This window comes from Paroedura picta, chromosome 3 (genome assembly GCF_049243985.1).
Source record: "Paroedura picta isolate Pp20150507F chromosome 3, Ppicta_v3.0, whole genome shotgun sequence".
In the NCBI taxonomy this organism is placed as follows: domain Eukaryota; kingdom Metazoa; phylum Chordata; class Lepidosauria; order Squamata; family Gekkonidae; genus Paroedura; species Paroedura picta.
The window spans coordinates 86,950,666-86,967,664 of record NC_135371.1 but is presented as its reverse complement, the minus strand read 5'-3'; the positions used below and the strand labels follow the sequence as shown (position 1 = coordinate 86,967,664).

The window sequence follows — 16,999 nt, the reverse complement described above, 5'->3', positions numbered from 1 at the left end:
AGACCCCATCCATTCCACCTGATTGCCCCAGATGAAACTAAATAAAACAGATATTTTTCTTAAGTGTACCAGCAGAACTATGTGGGGAGAGTCCATGACTCAGTGGAAGAACTGCTTCCTGGCATACCGAATATCCCAAGGTCACCCCTGGCATCCAGTCAAAAGGATCAGAGAGTAGTGGGTGATGTAACAGAGCTCACTCTCTGGAGGGATGCTACCAGTCAGAGTAGATGACGTTCACTTTGAGAGACTAACTCACTCTAAGACAACTTTGTGTTTGTTGGGAGTTCAATCCTACTTGTGCTTACTAAGTGCTGCAGAGTTCAATTTACCATCCAAATTCATGTAACAGAGAGTTTAAAACTTATGAAAACAGGATGGTCTTTGTTTTTTAAAAGAGTGCTCATTTTTTTATTAGTTACTGCTGGTGCTAATTTTAAAAAGTGATCTAAGGTGCCCAAAGGTGCTTTCATGCAGTTAAGCTTAGCAAGCAGCTGTCAAATGGAATCCCACACATTCAAGGAAGGCTCTGCAAGACCTAAAAACAGAAATTCTGCCTGTTAAGAAGTTAAATTAGTTTGATCTCACTTGAGCCAGAAGCTGATCTGAGCCCATGCAGTCATGTATAAAGATTAACATACTTTTATCTTTTAAAACTTCATCTTTTTGTGTCTCAAAACTAATCTGGAGCCCTGTCAAATTTGCTGCAGACAGATTCGTAACAGAAGTACATACTGAGAGCCCTCAGTTGAAGGGAGACTCTGCTGTGAACTCTGTTTGTTTAAGGAGCCTGCTTTCAAGCATTACTGTGTGCAGTGGAATCCTCTTATGTATCTTCATACCCCAATTAAAGCAAATGGAAAAGCTTTCACTCTGCTTCTGTGACTGGACTAGAAATCTTGTACATCTGCCTCCTCTGCCCATTTTTTCTCCCAACCAAGCTGGGGGACAGACAGGGACAGCAGAGGCAGAAGCAAGCAGCAGTAGGGCCTTGGCTAGGCGAGAATGGAAAAGCAAGTGAAACTCTAGTGTTGAAGAAGGGGAATTCAAATATGCCTTTGAGGGAGGGGAGAAAAAGATGGGCCTAACCAAAGTCAACCTGGGATGGATAAGGGGGATTATAAGCATTTGTTTGTGATAGCATGTCAGACCTCAAAATTACTCTAAAGCACTTGTGATAGCTCATTGGAGCTCAATAGCTCACCAGGCCTCTGAAACTCATTAATATTTTAGTTGTATTTCCTGTTTATGATGTTGGTTTGAATGAACACTAATGCAAATAGTAATAATGGTAGCAACAACAATTCTGTCTGAGGAGGCAGTGACAGTATGGGGGGGGGGCTGAAGAAAGAAAAAGTAGAGGATCTCACTCTCAGATGGGCAGCTGAAATTTTGTGATTGCAGATTTTGTGCAGATCATATTGCCAGGTGCTCAGACTTTTGTCTGGATAAGCCCCTCTCAGCCATGTCTTTGTGGATCAGTAGATCTCTGTTTCCAATATTCTTTCTATATTCACACAGAAACACATCTTGCTTTCAGAGATGTGGGGAAGCAACATGTTACAATGTAGGTAGCCAATAGGTCAGAGTGGGTTTAATGCATCTGCTGATGGTTCTTATTCTTGCATTGAGTTAAACATCCAATTTGTGTATGTGGCAGCTGTTGAGCCACACTGAAGTGTCATATTCCACAGTACTATCTACCAACCCCAAAGCTGAGCATCTAATTGTTGCAGCAGAAGCTCCCCAAGTTGTACCACATAATTTTGGGAGAATGTTGTCTCATATGCATACATTTGGCTATAGCATTTCCCATTGTTTATCTTGGTGCCCAAGAGCAAAGACTATGTAGATCCTGTTGCATGGACTAAGAGATAAGCCTTGGCAAGTGAGATATGGTGTAAAGACTGTAAGTCACATACCCCTGTTTTATATGCAACAGTGTCTAGCAGATTAAAAACATTTGTTTTGAGAACAGTTAAATATGATATTTCAAACTGGGAAAGTCAAGATGTTTTACCAAGGAAATCAAGCTATAAATTTAACTTAACCATACAAATAAATCCATACTTTTTTTGTACCAGTGTAAGTAGAAATCCCGAGAAAACAATCTCTCTCTCTCTCTTTCTCTCTCTCTCTCTCTCTCTCTCTCTCTCTCTCTCTCTCTCTCTCTCTCTCTCTCTCTCTCTGTACGTGTGTGTGTGTGTGTGTGTGTGTGTGTGAGAGAGAGAGAGAGAATATATAGGTGGTAAAGTGGCTCAAAACAGATGTAGAATATTTCAGTGCAATTGTGCAGTACTGACACTGGACTGGCAATAATTGAAACATATTCCAACCCTTCTCAAAATAGCAACAGGTACTGTCATGAACCCCCAGTCTGCAGCCCGGTATCGGGCCGCAAAGGCCTCGGTAGCGGGCCGCCAGCGGCCACGCCTGCCTCTCACCCCCTGCAGTGAGAAGCTCACCAGGCAGCGAGAGAAGCGGCCGCCAAAGAGGCCACTTCGCTTGCGGCCCAGCTAGCTTCTTGCTGTGAGAGGGGGAGGAAGAGGCAGGTGTGGCCACCGGCAGGCGTGTCCGCCGGCATGCCGGCGGACACAAATGCGCATGTGCAGAGCTGCAGCGCATCCGGGTTAGCGCCCCCAGGTGGTGAAAACGTGCATGCGCGACAGCTCCGCACATACGTGTTTTCACCACCAGGGGGTACTAACGCGCATGCGCGGCGCCCGGGCCGCCGGCTCTTCCCCACCCCCAGTGGCGGTCCTCAACCTTAAAAAGGTTGGGGACCGCTGCTGTATGAATCTTGGACTGGCAATAGTTTAAATTACAACAGGAAATATATTTGACATATAACAATGAGACCTGTGCAAGGAAATTACACTAAGCCTCTAAACATTTAGCTCTGTAACTTTCATTATGTAATTAACCCTGAGGTCAAGGTAATCATACAATTTTCTAGTTTCTAAAACTTACATCACATTCAAGCAAAATTCCAAATCACATCAACCTTGGGCTGATAAGTGAAGTATTTAACCTCCCTTTCCATTATATCCATTTGTTTGTATCTGTCAACAGAAATGATGCCGAGGCCCAATCTCTGGCTTTGAAGCTATGGCATGGCACTCTCCAGTTGCCTGGTTAGACTCCTGACAGAGAGCTTTGTTGATCTTGAATTAAAGGTCTGGTAGTTGAGCTATAATGTCAAGTTACATTAGAGGTTACAATATATTTCAGGGTCAATCTTAGTCAAATTGAAGCATCTAGATAAAATATGCAGTCTAAAGAAATGGTTGAAGAGTCATGTTTCAGAAGAATCTACAGGTAAAGAGTCTGAACAGCATGGTTGTGGAATTTCAGACTGCACCTTTAGGACAGGCAGTGAAGAGAACCATTGTCACTTGCCTGGTATGTACAACAACTGTTGGCTGATACCTAAGGGTCCTGCAAATAGAGGAAGTGCATGCATACTCTCTTCCTGTGATCAGAAACACTGCTTTCTGAATGTTGGTGATCACAGTGGGGAAGCATACATGCAGACATTTCCTTCATGCATTTGTACTGTGCAGATAACCTGCGGTTCATATAGAGACAAGGGGTGGGACTGTGTACTCTTGCTCTTCCACCCTCCTCACACGCTCAGTCAATATCTGTACGGGACTACCAGCAAAGCAATGAGAATAAAGAGTTCAAGAGAGAGCTAGCAGCAGAATAGAAAACAGAAGCTATTTTGACAGAGCAGAATAGGAGACAATACAACATTTGTTTAACTGCACTGGAACCATTATTGGGAAGCCATATTTCTTTCTGAAAGAACCAGTAGGACTGCTCTTTGTTGCTGACCTATCTAATAATTAAATTTCTTGGCTAGGAAGGTGCAAACAAGACCCACACACTTTCAATCCATTTTGCAACTGGATTTTACGGTGTAAAATGGCAAAGCCCACTTCCAAATGGCTGCTGAATTAGACTGAAACTGCATTATTTAGCATGTGTGAAAGCATCCATTGTTTCCATCATGAGATTAGCTCCATGTCTTCGAGAACAGTCAACTTGTGACAGATCCATTCTGTGTTGCCTTAGCTAAAAGCCAACTAAGGAGTTTTTTGTGTCAACATGACAGGCTCTTCCAAAATGTCAAAATTCACAGAGGTCTTCCAAAAAGAAGGAATGGAACATTTTAGAGATTAACGTTATATTTCTGTGTAAACCTTTACAGGTTAAAGCTCATTTCCTCAGACACATATGTGGTTTTTTAAACTAGCTAGTTATCTTTCTCCAGGTGGGCTATATTCCCATGAGATTTTGTTGGTACAGGAATATAATTAAAGTCAAGGCAATCAAAAAGAGAAGGGGAAGGAGAGAACCTCATCCCAGACACTATGCCAACTGGGTTTTTCTTTCTTTCTTTTTTTAACTCTGTGAAAGATATCTGGAATAGTTGTACTTTTCTTACCATTCTTGCATTCAAGTCAGTGTCAAAAGTTCACTATGTAATTATGATGCCAAAAGGTGAATAATAGTTGGAATTCCTTGCCCTAAACTCTCCTGTCACAGGAGCAGAGCGAATCCCACTGCTTACCCTTACTGTCCAGGAAGGAGTATGGGTCTTAGGGTTAAAGGATACATTCCTCTAAGCTCTTCAGGCATAACACATCATTTGAGAAGCTAAAGGCAGGCAACAACACCTAAGACCAAGCAGCTGCAGCACACTTGACATCCACGGCTTATAGTCGGCAGCGACAAATGGCAAATGGCGGTGTAAGTTACTGATACGGGGTTGGAAAACATGTAAGTATAGCTTGCAACAGTAATTTAGGAAGTCCTGGACTGATGCTGTTCGCATAGGTTATATGCATATGGAGAGGGGGAGAGTTGGGATGTGCTTAACCCTCCCAAAATAAATACAGGTTTCAAGATTATATAAAGAATTTCATGGAATCTTTTTTTGCTTGCTGTCTGAGTCTGTCTGGCAGCCTGACTATGGATAGCCACTTACGTTTCTGCATCTTGAGCAGTTCACACAAGCTCTGCCTAATGAGGATCATAGCTTGTTCTTCTAAGTTGCTTTTAAACATATTTTACTGATTTTTGGGTTCTGAATTAATCTGAGGTATGCTAAATACTACATAGTTTAAACATAGCAAGACCCTTTCAAATGTACAGAAAAAGACAGGAAAGTGTAATGTTAAAACTAAAACACAACCCCCCAGACAGTAAAAGTAATGATCAGGTCCTCATAGAGCCCTTGATAAAACACAGATGGCCAGCTTTGATTAAGGAGAGCTTTATTTCTAATGAGTCATCAAGTCATTAGTTTGTAAGTCCCAGCTATTAATCAGCCAGGGCTCAGCTGTAATGCAACAGATCACATTCCAAAATAATAAATTTTGTTAAATATTGTTTAATTATAGTATAGTTAGAGATGCACTCCCTCCAGCTATTAAACAAAAAGGAAAACAAGATTCTACATGTCCAGCCCATTTGGACCAGGAGAAATAACATAGCTAGCCTAGGTGTAGAAAGGGTCATCTTGTTATTGTCGGCAGGGGTGAGGGGGTATTTGTTTTGAAGGAAATTGAAACATCTAAATGAGCACTTCTCTGTTGTTGCAGCATAGTGAAATGAACCAGAATTTCGAAGATGTTCTAATTATCAGTTAAAAGCACACAAAATGTTGGTAGGTACAGGATGATGCGGTAAGTGATGCACAGATATTAGCCCATAGTTGCCTGTGATAAATGACCCATCACATTTTAGTGGTTGTACTCTTGTAAACAGTAAAACAAAGGCAGTAGAATTGCCTGGGACAGAAACAGGTATTCCTTTCTTCTCAGACATTTGATTTTGGGATGTATTAATTCCCAGCAATGCAGCAGTTTCTGTAATTCTGGGTGAATAAGAAGGGGGGGGGGCTTGAGTTGGCTGCAGGTCATTTCCTTTTCCTGCTGAGTCACCTGCTCCTCACAGCAGCTGCTATTGGGAATAAAAGCAACCCATAGCCAAATGCCTGAGATGGAGAAAGGGAAAACCACCTTCCATCTCAGGCAGCCAGCTGTCAGGCAGTACGTTTCCCAGGAGGAGAAGAAGCAGAAGCTGAAGCAAAAGTCTAGAGAATATATATGCGAGTGTCTAGATTATATGGCAATCCTTGCCAGTAAGTACTACAGACCCATGTACATTAAATAGTCAACTCTAAGTATGTTTATAGCATTTTGAACCCCTTTTTTATGTTCATGTATCTCCTGCCTTAATTATGGGGAGATTATGGAGAACTCTTATTCCTGTCTAGCTGCACTTTCTGGTTAAATGTGACTGAGGATATGCACAAAGACTACCATTACTGTAGCATAGTCCCTCTGCAAAACCAACCAGCATAGAAAATACCAAGGTTTATTGATATATGTCATTTATCGTGCTTTCCCATGTAACACAGATCCACAAAGCAGTTTGCATCAGATAAAATCTTGATATACTTAAGTAAAAACAGTGACAACCCAACAAATTAAATGGAGCGATCTGCAAACATCTGGAGGACAATTTGGTGATCCAAGGAAGTCAGCATGGATTTGTCTCCAACAGGTCCTGCCAGACCAACCTGGTTTCCTTTTTTGACCAAGTAACAGGTTTGCTGGATCGGGGAAATTCGGTTGATGTCATTTACTTGGATTTTAGTAAAGCTTTTGACAAGGTTCCCCATGATGTTCTGATGGATAAGTTGAAGGACTGCAATCTGGATTTTCAGATAGTTAAGTGGATAGGGCATTGGTTAGAGAACCGCACTCAAAGAGTTGTTGTCAATGGTGTTTCATCAGACTGGAGAGAGGTGAGTAGCGGGGTACCTCAGGGCTCGGTGCTCGGCCTGGTACTTTTTAACATATTTATTAATGATCTAGATGAGGGGATGGAGGGACTACTCATCAAGTTTGCAGATGACACCAAATTGGGAGGACTGGCAAATACACCGGAAGATAGAGACAGAGTTCAACAAGATCTGAACACAATGGAAAAATGGGCAAATGAGAACAAGATGCAATTTAATAATGATAAGGGTAAAGTTCTGCATCTGGGTCAGAAAAATTAAAAGCATGCCTACTGGCTGGGGGATGCGCTTCTAGGTAACACTGTGTGTGAACGAGACCTTGGGGTACTTGTGGATTGTAAACTAAACATGAGCAGGCAGTGTGATGCAGCAGTAAAAAAGGCAAATGCCATTTTGGGCTGTATCAACAGGGGCATCACATCAAAATCACAAGATGTCATAGTCCCATTGTATACGGCACTGGTCAGACCACACCTGGAGTACTGTGTGCAGTTCTGGAGGCCTCACTTCAAGAAGGACGTAGATAAAATTGAAAGGGTACAGAGGAGAGCGACGAAGATGATCTGGGGCCAAGGGACCAAGCCCTATGAAGATAGGTTGAGGGACTTGGGAATGTTCAGCCTGGAGAAAAGGAGGTTGAGAGGGGACATGATAGCCCTCTTTATTTGAAAGGTTGTCACTTGGAGAAGGGCAGGATGTTGTTTCTGTTGGCTGCAGAGGAAAGGACACACAGTAATGGGTTTAAACTTCAAGTACAACGATATAGGCTAGATATCAGGAAAAAAATTTTCACAGTCAGAGTAGTTCAGCAGTGGAATAGGCTGCCTAAGGAGGTGGTGAGCTCCCCCTCACTGGCAATCTTCAAGCAAAGGTTGGATACACACTTTTCTTGGATGCTTTAGGATGCTTAGGGCTGACCCTGCATTGAGCAGGGAGTTGGACTAGATGGCCTGTATGGCCCCTTCCAACTCTATGATTCTATGATTCTAAATCAATTGCCTAATGTGGAGATATTCATTCTATTTTGGAGTTTGGGCTTGACTAAAAAAAACCCGTACATTTTGTTTTGAATGTTATTCTGTCTCCTGGCAGAAGACAGGCAAGAAGGTAGAGGTCTTTAAGGAATCAGCCAAGTGCCAACCATCAAAGAAGTGAACATGCTAGTGACTATCCTGCCCAAAGACAATAGTCAACTCACACCTTAGCTGGAATCTGAGGTCAAGAAAGGACATCTACGGAGACTTGTAGGTGCAAGGGGCTACACTGAATCTTCCTGGAGATTTCAGGAAAGGATTCTAAATGGGGTGGAAAAACTTAAAAGCGAAAATCCCTTGGCACACATTGGGATCCTCTGTTCTGACTGAATATCCCTGGAGGAAGGAGCTCCTACAACGGGATTTCATCTAGATGGTTGTCATTCCCATGTAGAGCAGACAAAAAACTGGCTACCTGGACAAAGACTTGAGGGAATGAGAAGTAATGCAATGGGTGCTAGCTCATGTTTTGGAGTGGAGGACTCCAAGAGGAGGACTCCCTGTGCATAGCGGGGCTGGCAGGGGCTCATGGGAATTGTAGTCCATGAACATCTGGAGGACCACAGGTTGACTACCCCTGCCCTAGAGGTTGACAACTTTAGAGGAAGCAAAGCCAAAGGGCTGGAGTAAGTGGAGACTGGTGGGGAAAAGACATTTCCCTTCCCATGTGAATCCTAGTGGGACCTCTGGTGGTAATTAGCATTAATGACCAAATTTAACTTCCAAGTTCAAAGGCAGTATAGCCTGGAGTACAAGTTGACTAGCAGGTGGCGACTATCCCAGTAACGACGCGGACCCAAACTTGGCAACAAATTGGCCGCAGCCGTTTATTAACCAATACCCTCCCACCGGAGGGTTGGCCCGCATGCATGGTAGTGGAGCCCCAACCTTGTCAGCCGGCCGGCTGACCACCCCTACCCGCGGCGTTCCGGCTCCTCACCTCACTCCCAGCCGGGAGGATGGGATGCCTTCCGCCGCGGGATCCCTGGGAAGCGACCATCGAGGACCCCACGGGCGTCCGCCTCCATGGGATCCTCCCTCTCGCTTGGCCCCGGGCCCCTGGCCTCCCAGCCGGGTAGGCCGCGCCCGGTTGTGGCCGGTCTCCTTAATGAGACCCCCTACTCCAGGGAGTCCCGTACGCAAACGGGCTCCCTGCCAACGGGCTCCCTACCTTGCATGTCCCGACGACTGCGACGAAAACGAGAACGAAAAACTGGGAGGGATGGGAGGGGAACCGTCCGGGTCCGCGGCGATGGGGGAAAGAGGGCGAGCCACGTGAGCGCGGCCTTAAAAGGCCGGTGGCCCCGCCCTTCTCCCCAGGCGCGCCGCGGCGCACCCCGATGACGCGGCCGAGGCCCGCGCCGCTCCCGGGCGCCACCGCCGCGTCAACGGCGGCCGCGCTCAATCGCGGCCGCTATTTGACTAGCAGGTGGCGACTATCCCAGTAACGACGCGGACCCAAACTTGGCAACAAATTGGCCGCAGCCGTTTATTAACCAATACCCTCCCACCGGAGGGTTGGCCCGCATGCATGGTAGTGGAGCCCCAACCTTGTCAGCCGGCCGGCTGACCACCCCTACCCGCGGCGTTCCGGCTCCTCACCTCACTCCCAGCCGGGAGGATGGGATGCCTTCCGCCGCGGGATCCCTGGGAAGCGACCATCGAGGACCCCACGGGCGTCCGCCTCCATGGGATCCTCCCTCTCGCTTGGCCCCGGGCCCCTGGCCTCCCAGCCGGGTAGGCCGCGCCCGGTTGTGGCCGGTCTCCTTAATGAGACCCCCTACTCCAGGGAGTCCCGTACGCAAACGGGCTCCCTGCCAACGGGCTCCCTACCTTGCATGTCCCGCCACTGGACAGGAACCAACGGTCCCTGTTCCCGCCAACCCTCGGAAAAAATAGTCTTCAAAACGTCCCGAACGTCGGCCAGCCAGAGGTCACACCCGCGGTCTGCAAGGTGCACCCCATCCGACCGAAACAAAAGCGGGGAACGAAAAGTTAACTTGGGGTGAGGAACAGTCACACCCCCCAACGAACGCACGGTCTTGCACGCAGCCTTATTAGCCTTCTGCTTGGCCAAGTTCACGCGGTCAGACCGCCGAGCGGACCGCCAAACCAGGCGATCGAGCATCTCGGACCATACCAACGTGGTATGTGGCATCCGCTGTCGCAAGATTACCAAGTCCTCTGTTATGGCCGCACTCAGCTGACGACCGGTCATGGTGGGCAGATCATTTTCTCCTAGATGCATCACCAACACATCCGGAACGCCCCAGCGATGAACTTCGTCAGCCACGACCCGCAGCAGGGACGACCACCGCAATCCCCTCCGACCGGACCAGGTAATCTTGCACACGTCCTCCAGGCCGAGGTGCTCACCCCATTCTGTCGCGACTGCGTGCCTGCCGGCCCAGTATGGAATACTGTGCCCCACCACCGTGACCGCTGCCGCTCCTGATGGAACACCTGGGAAAAAACCAAATCAGACAGCATGTTGAGGGCGAATATACAGCTGATATGCCCGGGAACGCCACCGCCCCTTCTGCTGGATGGCCCCAGCCGGCTCGCCAGCCAAGTACGCCTCCGTGGCGGCGCCAATGCGAAAAGAATGCAACCCATACAAGGAAGGTTGAAGGCCGGCTCCCTGCAAACAGGCCCGGAGAACTGCCACGAACTGGTACCGGGACAGACAGCTCCCGTTCTGATGGACGAATAGTGGTCCTGCAAGGGAGGGCCGCATCGCCATGTACGCGACCATAGCCCGTCGTGGGCAATCGGCCTCCCCACGTAAGGCCGGGAGGTACACGTGAGTCCCTTTTCCCCCTTGGTCACACTTGGACCGACGAATGAGGCACTGGACCCCCGAGTCCACCAACTCCACGTCCGAAAACTCCAGACCGGCTGAGAAACGGGCTGAGCGGGACCGTGCCACCAACTCCCCACCCCTAAAGGCTCCGTGGAAAGCCGCAGTGAATGCCGCCCGGAACAAAACCAGTTCGAAGTCCGAGCGAGCCACGGCCGGCAAGTGCCCCAGCAGCTGTCGCAGGACAGCTCTGGTGATAGGGCGCCGAGGATCAGGCCGAGGCACGGACTGCCGCCCCCAGCCCTTCAGGGCCTGCCTGGCCAAAAACGACCGCCCCGGGTCCCAAGCGCCGAGGGCCTTAGAACAGAAGGAAAGTCCGGCCAGAGTGACCCGCAGCGTCCTGCAGGAGAGTCCCTGCTCCCGGAGACGTGCCAGGAACCGGAGCAGCAGGCCCTCCTTCATCGGCCAGGGGGAAGAATGCCCAGCCGAACGAGAGAAGTCCACAAACTGACAGGCTGCACGCCGATACGCCCTCCGAGTGGAGTCGGCCAGTGACGACAGGACCCCGTCCATGATCAGCCGACGCCAAGCTGCCACAGGTCCTCCGGACAACCGACCGATTCCCTTGCTGCTCCGGGAGCGAGACGCCGGAACCTCTCGACCTGAAACCGAGAGAGAGCGTCGGCCAACTCGTTGTTTACCCCCGGGACGTGTCTGGCGCGAAAAGAGACGTTGTACGACAAACAGTCCAATACAAAAACCCGGACCAGGCGCATAACCCGGGCGGATCTGGACGACTGCCTGTTCACAATCTGCACAACGGCCTGATTGTCGCACATGAATTCCACGCGGTGATCAGCGAAACGCGGGCCCCAGATCCGGACCGCTACCACTATGGGGAAGAACTCCAGAAAGGTCAGGTCGCGGTGAACCTCCGCCGCCCAGGCGTCTGGCCACCGCGCGGCGCACCACTCCCCTTCAAAGTAAACCCCGAACCCGCAGCCCCCGGCGGCGTCCGAGTGAACCTGAAGCCGATCCCTGGGAGCGTAAGGCGACTGCCAGATGGCCACGCCGTTAAAACCTCCCAGGAACCGCTCCCACACCCGTAGGTCCGCCTTCATCTCCGTGGAAACCCGAAGATGATGAAAAGGACGAGACAATCCACGAGTGGCAAATGACAGGCGAAAACAGAAAGGCCTGCCTGGCGCGACCACCCTACAGGCAAAGTTCAGGTGCCCGAGCAGCACCTGGACCTCGCGGAGTGCGCACTTCCGCTTTTTCAACAACTCCCGGATGAGTCCCCTGAGGGAGGCCACCTTATCCGCCGGCAACCGAGACGTGCCCGCCACGGTGTCGAGCTCCACCCCCAGGAAAGTGAGCCTGGTTGCGGGACCCTCCGTCTTATCCGCCGCCAATGGCACCCCCAGTTCGGACATCACCCGTTGGAATGACCTCAAACTGGACGAACAGGCGTCCGTGCCCGCCGGGCCCGCCATCAAGAAGTCGTCTAAGTAGTGGGCCAGCTCGGGGACCCCCCCCCGGACCCTGGCGGCCCACTCGAGGAAGGAGCTAAACGCTTCGAAGGCCGCGCATGCAATGGAGCAACCCATTGGCATGGCCTTGTCTACGTACCATCCGTCGAGGAACCGGAAACCTAGAAGGCAGAAATCCTCAGGATGGACAGGCAGGAGTCGGAAGGCCGACTGCACGTCGCACTTAGCGAGCAATGCCCCTTGGCCGCAGCGGCGAACCATAGCCACTGCCTCGTCGAATGGGGTGTACCTCACGGCACACAGCTCCTGCGGGATGAAATCATTGACCGACCCGCCCCTCGGGTACGACAGGTGCTGGATGAGCCGGAATTCCCCGGGCGCCTTCTTGGGCACGACTCCGAGCGGGGAGACCCGCAGGTTGGGCAGCGGCGGACCGCTGAATGGTCCAGCCACCCGTCCGGCAGCCCGTTCCTTGGCCAGTTTCGCCGCCACCACGTCCGGCAGCTCGCGGGCAGATCGCAGGTTGCCGCTCATAAAAGCCGACCGCTCACCGGTGAACGGGATCCGGAACCCCTTCGAGAATCCGGCCGCCAAATAAGCCGCTGCAGGCCTGTCCGGGTAACTACCCAGCCAGGACAGCAGCACCGGCAGCCGAACCGGCGTGGGAGCCAGGCCGCGGAGCTGCCCCGCGGCTTCAGCCGGATTTTGGGGCGGCGGAAGGAGCTGCGGGACCCGATCCCCCGTCCTTCTTACCGGAGGATCGGGTCCCTCGAAAGGGCTGGGAAGAGGAAGGCTGCGCACATGCCGACATGGCATGCCCGCCCCCGCAGGTCTCGCAGCGGTGTTCGAACCGGCACCTTCGCCGCTTGCAGCCGCCCCTGTTGTAGTCCCAGCAAACCAGCCCGGACAACTTGCGAACGGGGCCGGAGGATCCGCCCTTCCCACGTTCCCGCTTCTGGCGTGCGCTGGGACCCACCTGCATGAACCACGCATCATGCAGCCGAAGATCCCAACGCGTGGAAGCATTGTGGGAGGCCAGCTCCCGGAACTCCCGGTCGTAATCCATGGCGGCCTCCTCGCCGCCCACCTCCCAGGCCTCCAACACGGTGTATAAGTAGCGGGCCAGATGCCAACCCCTCTCCGGGTACCCCCCGCAAATCAGGGCCTGGAATTCGGCGAAACCCTTAAGCCAATTGAGCATGGATCGCTCAACTGGCTGTGACTGCGCCTTGTCCTTGTCGCCCTTTTTCCCCGTGTCGGCCCCCTTTCGGCGCCACTTCGCCAACTCGAAAAAGTCAACGAAATACCCATCGAGGGCCCGCTCCCGCAATTTCACGGGAAGGTGCACCCCCGGGGGGGCCTCACCGTCCCTAAACCGGCCAGGCGGTTCGCGCCTGCGCCGGCTGATGCCCGCCTCGTCAAGCATCCGAACCATGTCACGCCGCCTGTTCTTCAACCAGAGCGGCATCCCGGGGACGTAGGCCCCCTCTATCCAATACCACCCGTCGTGGATGGTATCGTCGCCTTCCTCCCACGATGATGACTCACCCGTGGGCGAGCTCCGTCGCGATGCACGCCTACGCTTGTGGGCCTTCCGTAGCGTGGTGCGCTTCCGCTTCCCACTTGCCCCAGCTCGCGGCGACGGCGTCCGAGAATCGGAGACGCCCAGCGTGCTGCCCGAAACTGAAGACTCGGCCGGGCCAGAGCTGCGCCGCCGGGCGCCACTAGAGCCGTACAGCGCCTTGGCCTCGGCAAACCCGGCCCTGTATTCGGACGAGCGGTGCTCTACCGAACGACCCTGGCGGGAAGGGGCAGACGAGCTGGAGCGAGGTGACCGGCGGCGCCGCCCTCCGCGGCGACTGGTTTCACGCCGCCGGCACCCCCGACTCCCCTTGCGCCCCCCGGAATGTCGCTGATAACGCCGCGGGGAGGACCCGCTGGAACCGTCCGCCGTCCGCCGCCGAGAGCGGTCGGGACGGCGCAGCGGGGATGGGGACCTGTAAGAGTCCCTGGCCCTGTCCCTGGGCCCTCCCAGCTGATGGCGGCCCGCGCCGCTGGATGAGGACTCCGACGGACCGGAGCCCCGCCCCCCCCTGGCATCCCTGCCCCGCGAGGAGGGGGAACTGCTGGTCCGGGGTCGGTCGCCCCCCCGATGGGGCACGCCCGGACCCGCGCCTCTCTCGCCGGACAGACCGCCCGGGGGAGCCCCTCCTTCGCGAGGACGCCCTTTTTCTTGAGGCCCCCCCCCCGCCCCCCGGGCCCGAGCCGCCGGGATGGCCGACGCCCAGGCCCGGCTGGCCCGGAGGGCGCAGGCCCGCTTGCGAGCCCCGCCCCCGGAGGCCTCGGGCGACGGGGAGGAGGCGCGCCGCGAGGAGCGGGGGGCCCGAGCGGGCGATTCGCGCCGCCCCCCAGGCCTCCCACCCCCGCGGGCCTCGCGGTCGCGCCGCCCGCCGGACCCGGACCCCGAAGCACCGGAGACACCAGCGCCGGGCGAGTCCGGAGCCGCGCGGGCCGAGCCACCGCCCCTCGCCGAGCCCTCCTGGGGCGCGGGAGGGGGCCGCGCCGGGCTGCGGCAGCTCCTGCGCGGCCGCACCGCCGAGGATTCGGGGGCCCCGCCCCCCGACCCACGGACCTCCGGGGCCGACGGGCCAGGCCCGTCGCCGCTAGCCGGGACGGGGGCGGGGGGCCCTTCACCGCCGCCTCCCCCTCCCCCGGCGCCGCCAGACGCAGCCGCCTCCACGCGGCCCGCCGCGGCCGACTTCTGCCCGCGGGGCATCCTGCCCCCGCCGCGACTGAGCCCCGGCCTCCGCTGGAGCCGCGACGCGGCCGACGTCCGGACCCCCTCTCAGCCGCGGATCCCCGGCTGCGGCGCAGGGGGGGGGAATCCAAGCGGATCCCGCCTCGAAGGCCGGCGAGCAAGCGCCCGAGCGCCGTGAGCCGCCTGGCCTTCAATCCCCGGAGCACCAGCACGGAGAACCGTCCGGGTCCGCGGCGATGGGGGAAAGAGGGCGAGCCACGTGAGCGCGGCCTTAAAAGGCCGGTGGCCCCGCCCTTCTCCCCAGGCGCGCCGCGGCGCACCCCGATGACGCGGCCGAGGCCCGCGCCGCTCCCGGGCGCCACCGCCGCGTCAACGGCGGCCGCGCTCAATCGCGGCCGCTATTTGCTGACACAAGTAAAAGGGAATGTTTAGGTCTTTGTGCGTTCTAGTGGACATATGATTGGCTGTTGTGTGAAATTGGAAACTGTATTAAGGGACATACAGTCTGATCCCTCGGGGCACTTCCTGTATGTTTATAGGCATTAAATGCTTCATATTTATCATTAAACTTCAGTGGTATCATTAAACATGGTGGTACTGTGTGACATTTTCCATTACCAATTTCACATACAAGTTATTTTGAAAATAAAAATTCACATCAATTACTTACTGGCTGTATTTTACCCAAAAGAGATGTAACCTTTTATCCTGAAATGCAGAAGTTTGTGCATCTACTGGAAAATGCAATTAAATACAGGAATACTTTTCTCATTTAGGCAATTTCTATTAGACAGCAATATATAGTATCTTAGCTGGTCTTACTGCATGTATTGATGTCATATATTTTGTTGACTGGCCATCTTGTCACCAAGAGTTGAGTATATGAGTTTTCTCAACTAACACCTTCTGGCACCGACAGTCTGAGGTCTGCTGTTCTACCTAGTAATCTTGAGTCAGCCGACCAAAAAAGACAGAAATCTGAGCACACCCTGAGGTCACTTCCTCAGTTTATCCCTAAGCGATTACACCCAGTAGCTCAAGGGGTCCACCAGCAGCTTAGTCTCAGATTAGTCTCTTTGAAAACTTTTGCGGTGTGATTTGTGATTGATGAATCTCTCGCAGCCAGTCAGATTTGTACTGTAGAATCCTTCCCGAAAGAAAGGGTGTATGACCAGAATGATTTTTTTAACTGCTTATAAAAACACGAACAGGTAGGTAATAGCATGTCATTTAACCATGGGGTGAAAGCTTTTTAAAAAGAGAATGAGAGAAAGAGAGTATATCAATCATGTCTTTTTGTAATTTATACCCTGCCATTAAATCCCAGGACTTTTCGATGTTACACACCATTTGTGTATATGGAGGTTGTTGTGCTCATTTCTGCTCGTTGAAATGCAATAGCAGCAAGTTTTAAAAAGCAAAGCACTGCTTTCCAGCTTGCATTTGTGCTGAAAAAAATACATTTGCTTTAGCAATGCACTTGAGCTGCTTGACAGGCCTGTAGATTTATACACCATCAGCTGCTTCTATATTGAATGCGACACATGCAGTTAAAATTAGAAATTAATCAGATCAGGTTTCCGAAGGTGGATTGTGCAACACATCCCACAGACAGAGGGGGTCCATAGCCTGGGCATCCCAACACAACAGATGGGTTGTTTGGCAAGAATACAGACCATTGCTATTCAATTAAACCAGAAAATCCACATCCACTTGCTATCAAAACTTCTCATTATGCTTTACAAGTTTGCTTCTATATTTTGAGGCACTCCATGGATGAAGAATTTACAATGGGATAAGACTTACCAAACATATCAGCCCATCAACCCATTTGTAAATAATTCTTCAGCTTCATGTAACAGGGAGATCACATTTTTACCCCATAATTTGTAACACCTCTTTTGTAAATAATAACATTGTCTTTAAGGTTATTTGGATTTTGGAAGTGTTCTTTTGTGGATTTAGTATTCTGAAATACATTTTAAAATTCATGTTGTCTTAACGAATAAGCAAAATGGTAGCTGATAAATAAATCTGATGTGCTAGATCGGTAGTTTATAAACTTTAGGATCACAGGCAACATACCTAGATCTCCCC

The 16,999-nt window shown here is 51.9% G+C and overlaps 1 protein-coding gene across 7 annotated transcripts in view; it reads left to right on the top strand.

Moving 5' to 3' along the window:
• MYOT (myotilin) overlaps positions 1-16,999 on the top strand; it is a 103,243-nt gene that overhangs the window by 24,937 nt on the left and 61,307 nt on the right. Inside the window, exon 1 of one of the 7 annotated variants that reach the window (XM_077326737.1) lies at positions 16,095-16,113. The exons of the other annotated variants lie outside the window; for them this stretch is intronic. The gene's annotated coding sequence lies outside the window, so the exon portion shown is untranslated. Of the gene's footprint in view, positions 1-16,094; positions 16,114-16,999 lie in introns of those variants that run through there. 7 annotated transcript variants of the gene reach the window in all.